The sequence below is a fragment of the Pteropus vampyrus genome, unplaced genomic scaffold (assembly GCF_000151845.1).
Source record: "Pteropus vampyrus isolate Shadow unplaced genomic scaffold, Pvam_2.0 Scaffold518, whole genome shotgun sequence".
In the NCBI taxonomy this organism is placed as follows: domain Eukaryota; kingdom Metazoa; phylum Chordata; class Mammalia; order Chiroptera; family Pteropodidae; genus Pteropus; species Pteropus vampyrus.
Genome location: NW_011889299.1, coordinates 1,771,316 through 1,778,022, shown reverse-complemented (window position 1 = coordinate 1,778,022; position 6,707 = coordinate 1,771,316). Strand labels below are relative to the sequence as shown.

The window sequence follows — 6,707 nt, the reverse complement described above, 5'->3', positions numbered from 1 at the left end:
CAAAATAAGTCACACAGAAAACGTTGAACCATATGATTTCACTCATATGTGGGATATAAAACTGAAAGTGACAGAGACTCATGGACATGGACAGTAGATTAGTGGTTACCAGAGAGAAGGGGGGGAAGATGGGTGGTAGAAATGGGTAAAAGGGGTCAAATGTTTTGTGATGGAAGGACATCTTTTGGCGGTGAACACACAGTGCAATTAATATATGAATGACATATTGTTGAATTGGACACTTGAAACTCATTTGATTTTATTAATGTTGCCACAGTAATTTTTAATAAAAAATAGATTAATAAATTAATTAAAAATGTAACGACTTAGAAGAAATTGATTGGTTACTCAATAACCATACACTAATAACACTTACCCAGGTGAGTGCATAGATCAATATTTTTTACAGATATCAAATCAGTAGTTAAAAATGCAAACCTTTGGTGAAAAAATTCCAGATAATAAATAGCAGAAACAATTCATAAGTTTTAAGTTGCGCACCATTCTGAATAGTTTGATGAACTCTCTTGCTATCCCACAATGCTCACTACATGAATCATCCCTTCATCCACCGTATCCACTACCCACCTGTTAGTCACTTGGTAAACATGTGCATTATAAGATTAACTGTTGAGGTTCTGTGGTGCTTGTGTTCAAGGAACCATTATTTTACTTAATAACAGCCCCAAATCACAAGAGCAGTGATGCTAACAATCCACATATGCCAAACAGAAGCCTTAAAGTGCGTGTATGTATAGGTATACACATAGTACATGTACGGTTTGGTGCAATCCATGGTTACGGGCATCCACTGGGAATCTCGGAATGTATCCCCTATGGATACGTGGGACTACTGTAACTAAAAGAATATAGCGAAAAATGGTAAAAGAAATTAAAATGGTACATTAGAAAATACCCATTTAATGCAAAAGAAAGTTGTAATGGGGAACCCAAAGAACAAAAAGACATGAGACAGAAAAATAAAGCATAATGGCAGATGTAAGTCTACCTTGTTTGATAAGAACACTATATGTGAATATATTAAACAAGACAATCAAAAGGCAGACATTGACAGACGAGATTAAAAAAAAAACAAGATGTAACTGTATGTTGTCTACGGGAGACACAGTCTAGATTCAAAAGATACAGATGGACTGACAGTAAAAGTATGGGAGAACATCAAACCAACAAGCACGAGAAAGCAGGAATGGGTATCCTATCATCAAGCACTCACTTTTAATGTTATACGTGCATTTACCACACGACCCAGCAATTCCACTCCTAGAAAATTCTTTCCACTCCCAGAAAATTTTTTCCATGAGAAATGAAAACATATGTCCAAAGAAAGACTTGTACTCCAACATACCACTTTTATTCATAATAGCCAAACCTAGAAACATCCCCAAGTGATCAATCCCTGGAATTTGGATGAAAGGAAAATAAACAGGTACACCCACACAAAGGAGTACTGCACAGTACTAAAAACGAACTACCGATGCACATAACAGCATGAACGCATCTCAAGTATGCTAAATTAAAGAAGCTGGACCCAAAAGGCTGCACATTATATGATTTTATGTAAAGAGTATTCTGGAAAAAACACAACTATAGGCACAGAAGTACATCTGTGGTTCCCAGGGTATGGGAGTGGAAGAAGGATCCTGATGGCAAATGGCACAAGGAAACATGATCAATTGATGGAAAGTTTCCATATTTTTATCGTGGTGGCGGTTAAAGGATTGTGTACAGTTGTCAAAACTCTGCAAACTGTATACTTGAAATGTAAATTCGATCTCAGTACCTCTGACTTTTTTTTTCTTTAAAGGGAAAGTATCTGATAAAGTAAGTATTTAAGTTTTGATGTTTGTATTCCATTTTGACCATGAGCTCATAAAAATAAAGGTCTTATTTCAGAACCGGTCACAGACCTGGCCCTCTTCCGGTATTCCGCATGCCAACAGAAGGCACCACCGTGCTCATTACCAAATGCAGAAACGGTCTTAACCATTTACATCTTCCTCGCCTTCCCCTTAAGTCTAAATCCTTGCTGAGTTCCGTTCCTCTTACTTCCCACACATCTGTCTAATGCTGCCACCTTTTCCTGTGTCTGCAGCGTAGCACAAAGCGTTACTGCCTCTTACAACATCCACATGCTGCCCCACTGCACCACGGGAGCCGAAAGATAGGGAAGGCCTAACAAGTCTTAATATAGATACTCCTCTCCATAGAATGAGGTCTCTATTGGGGATCTGCAAGTTGCTGTTTGGTTTGGTTTGGGCCTGTGTCATCCATCTGTGGCATTTTCACGACACTCGCAGACACAGCTAACCTTCCATCCCGACCTCTCTGCTTCCCCCACAGCTCCTCTCTACTGTACCGCAGATCTGTCTTCTGCTTTACATGCGCTGATCCGATTTTCACCTGGCAAGGATATCAAAACAACTTTTTACCCCGAGGCATCAAGATGCCACGACAATGAAACTTCCCAAAAACCTTTTTAAAAATTATAATAGAAGCACTCGACTGTGTAATAATGAAGATACAGCACATAAAACAGTGCCTAAAGTGTTATTTAAAAATCACCTAGAGGTCCCCACTTAGAGAAAATGACCTAATATGTGCTGCCTGCCTTCTGGGCATCTTTTCTGTGCATTTCTAAAATTATGAGATGGGAGGGAGGAGGTAATCCTTTTATAATAGTGTATCTGCTGCTCTGTGTGCTTAATTTATACCATCGATTACATTCCATAATGATAATGATGATGAGATTGTTGGTACTGACATCGAGAGCAGCAAACACGTGTACAGTCCTTACGATGGACCAGAAACCGTTCTTTGTGATGCGTGTATGCTGACTCGTCACCTCCACAGTATTTCTTGCACTTAGGACACCTCATGTTCCATCCGTACACACGTTTGATATAATCTGATGAATACTGCTGCACATGTTCATCTGCCTTTTGATCCAGAGAACACCTGACACTGAGGTGCGTTCTAGAGTTTAGAGTCGGATCCCACGTCTCTTCCTGTTCCTCTCTGGCGTGGGTACAAATCTGACTCTGCCCTTGCTGGCTTGGTTACTTTGGACAAATGACTTCACCTCTTAAACTCCGCCTCAGTTTCCTCATCTGTAAAAAGGGATGATAACATTAAAATGCTTACCTCACCGTACTGCTGTGAGGACTCACTGACTTCTGAAATTATACATGGAGAGAGAGAGGGATAGAGCGCACAGTAGTAAGCCACCAGAAGTGTGGGCTTTTATTCTCATGTCTCTTCACTTCTGCTTTCTCCTTGTACCCATTATCCCTCTCTCCCGCTGGCTCTCCCACGCCTCTCTCCCCGCCCCCCACACATTCACCGCCCCCACTTCCACTCCACTCGCTCTTCCCTTTGCCTCTTTTCTCAGACTCTCCATCTGAAACACTGCTTACCATCTCCTCATGATTTAGCTCAGAAAATATTAATACGGAAGGCTTTCGTTAGATAAATAATGAACATGACATGGAGAAATATCGACACAATAAAATGGACAATGTAAGAACGAAACAAGAATGAAAAGATTCCAGTGAAAATTTTACTATTAACAGTTTCATGTCTTTATACCAGATTTACGTGTTAATTTATGGTAGGTGAAATGGACATGATAGAAACAATGGCAGTAAGAGAATCCGTACAAGGAGGTTCTTCGGCCTTTAAATTTCAGTCTTAAAAAGGTTTATTTTTTCATTTATATACTCATGTTCTAGCATGATCCAGGGACCCGTTACGTTTCCAAGCATTATACAAATCATATGAACAGGTCATTAGGGTTCTAATTTCCTAGAGAAGATTCCACTCAGAGTCTCCATCGAGAGCCTGAGGATGAAACCCAGGCACCGCATTCAGGCTTCCCAGTAAACCTATAAGGAAAGTGGAATCCTCATTACACTAATACAAACCAGCCCTCCCCCACACCCCCTAAGCTCAGGTCTTGAGTCCCTGAAGAGCTGAACAGATAGTGCAAAGCCCATCCAGTGAGTTGAAGGTCCTCTTCACACTGTCTCTCTGGAACATGCTCCGGGAAATGTGGGAACAGCAACAATATTAACAGTAGCTAGAATTGATGGGGAACTCACCGTATGCCAGGCGCCATCCAGAAAACTGTCCCTGTCTTAACACAGTCAGTGTTCCAAACGGAAATAGCTAAATTTACTAATAATATTTCCATTTTGCTAATGGAGAAACTGAGGCACAGAGATACTAAGGAACTTGCTCAGTGTCGCCCAGCAGTCAGTGGTGGAGCTGCAGGTCTGCAGGCGTGGTGGAAAACTCACTGTGATGTGCATTTATTCAATCAAGGGTAAGAGCCAACAGCCACTGCGAAATATTTACAATTAATAGGTAACATGTGACACAAATTGACTTGAAAGTATGGAACTGCACGGCAAATAGAAATTTGATTTCAACAGAAATCTTTTAGATGGAAGCCTGACAAGACTGGAATCAGGATACTTTGTGGAAACGATGATCTGAGAGCCTCCTTAGGACAGCAGACAGCATGGCAGTCTCTTAGCGTGAAGGTCCCGGGTTTGTGCATCAGAGAAGGTACCACACCGTTGTTACTTCTGCAACCTCACAATGGAGGGAAAAGCCTGGCTTCAAGGCAAACGAGACCCTTCACCTGCTCCAGTGGTGGCCAGATGAGTCATCTACATGAGTCAGAACCCAGGAACCTGTAAAAATTTACATTCCCGCCAGCAGTGCATGAGGGTTCCTTTCCTGCCCGCCCCAACCTCCCCCAACCTCTCCAGCACTTGTTATTACTTGTCCTGTTGATGTCATTTTAACAGGTGTGAGGTGGGATTTCGTTGTGGTTGTAATGTGCATTTCCCTAATAGCGAGTGAAGCTGAGCATCTTTTCATATGTCCATTGGCTGTCTGAATGTCTTCTTGGGAGAAGTGTCTGTTCAGGTCCTCTGCCCACTTTTTATTTGGATTGTTTGTTTGTTTGTTTTTGTTGTTGTTGTTGAGTCGGAGGAGTTCCTTATATATTTTGGGCATCAGTCCCTTATCGGAGGTGCTGTTTGCAAATTTATTCTCCCATTCGGATGGCTGCCTCTTTGTTTGGTTGATGGTCTCCTGTGCTGTGCAGAAGCTTTTCAGTTTGATATACACCCATGCATTTATTTTTGCTTTGACTTCCCTTGCTTTGAGGTCAAATTCACAAAATCCTCTGTAAGACTGAAGTCCCTAAGTGTGGCACCTATATTTTCCTCTTTGCAATTTATTGTTTCAGGCCTTACGTTCAGCTCTTCGATACCCTCTGAGTTAATTTTGGTACATGGTGACAGACGGCAGTCTAATTTCATTCTTTGGCATGTGGTTTTTAAATTTTCCCAGCACCATTCACTCAAGAGGTTTTCATTTCTCCATTGTATGTTTTCAGCTCCTTTGTCGAAAATTATTCGCCCGCATATATTTGGGATTATTTCCAGGCTCTCAATTCTGTTCCATTGGTCTGTGTGTCTGCTTTTCTGCCAATATCATGCTGTTTTAATTATGGTCGCTTTGCAGTATAATTTGAAGTCAGGCAGTGTGATACCTCCGCCTTTGGTCTTTTTCTCAAGATTGCTTTGCCTATGCAGGGTCTTTTGTGGTGCCATACAAATCTGATGACTTTGTTGGTTCTATTTCTTTAAAAAGTGCCTTTGGGATTTTGAGGGGGATTTCATTATGTCTGTATATTGCTTTGAGTAGTGGGCCTACGTTAACTATGTTGATTCTTCTGATCCACAAACACAAAGAACATTTCTTTGTGTCTTCTTCAATTTATTTTAATGATGTCTTGGAGTTTTCAGGGTATAGGTCCCTTACATCCTATGTTAAGTTTCCTCCCAGGTATCTTATTCCTTTTGTTGTAACTGCAAAAATATATATATATATTTTTTCAATTTCTTTTTCTGAGATTTCATCCTTGATATATAGGAATGCAATGGGTTTTTGTACACTGATTGCGTATCCTACAACTTTACCGTATTTGTTTATTGTTTCTATTTTTTTTTTTTTTTTTGCTGGAGTCTTGAGGGTTTTCTATATAAAGAATCATGTCATCTGCAGAAGGTGACAATTTGACTTCTTTGTTCCCGATGCTCTAGCTAGGACTCTTAATACTATGTTGAATAGCAGTGGTGAGAGAGGACAAGTACAGAACTGGCCACATCACAACAGCATATGGAAGTTTCACCAAGGTAGACCGAATCTGGGGTCATAAAATAAATCCGACCAAATGTTAAAAAGTTGAAATCATACAAAGAATGTTGTCTGACCAAAGAAGAAAAACCACCAGTATATAAGAAAATGTTAAGAGGAAAATCTCCGACCAGAAGGAAATAAAACCACACACTTCCAAATAATCCATGGGGCAAATGACAATACTCAGGGGAAATAAAGAAATAGTTTGAAGTGTATGAAAATGAAAATATGACATATCAAAATGTGCAGGATGTAACTAAAACAGCACTAAGCAGTAAATGTAGAGCCTCAAATGTTTGTATCAAAAGGAAATAAAGGACCCAAATCAATAACAGAAGCTTCCTCCTTAGGAAACTAGAAAAAGAATAGCAAAATAAACTCAAAGCAAGCAGCATACGGGAAATCAAGTTGGCAGCAGAAATAAGAGAACGGAATGCAGACAATCAATGAAATCAAAAGCTGGATCTTTGAAA

General features: G+C 40.2%; 1 long non-coding RNA gene across 1 annotated transcript in view; it reads right to left on the bottom strand.

The window, feature by feature from the left end:
• Positions 1–1,208: 1,208 nt before the first annotated feature.
• Positions 1,209–6,707, bottom strand: part of LOC111733055 — an 11,816-nt gene continuing 6,317 nt past the window's right edge. The window contains exon 2 of the long non-coding RNA XR_002777817.1: positions 1,209–3,128. This is a non-coding gene — a long non-coding RNA (uncharacterized LOC111733055). The remainder of the gene's footprint in view (positions 3,129–6,707) is intronic.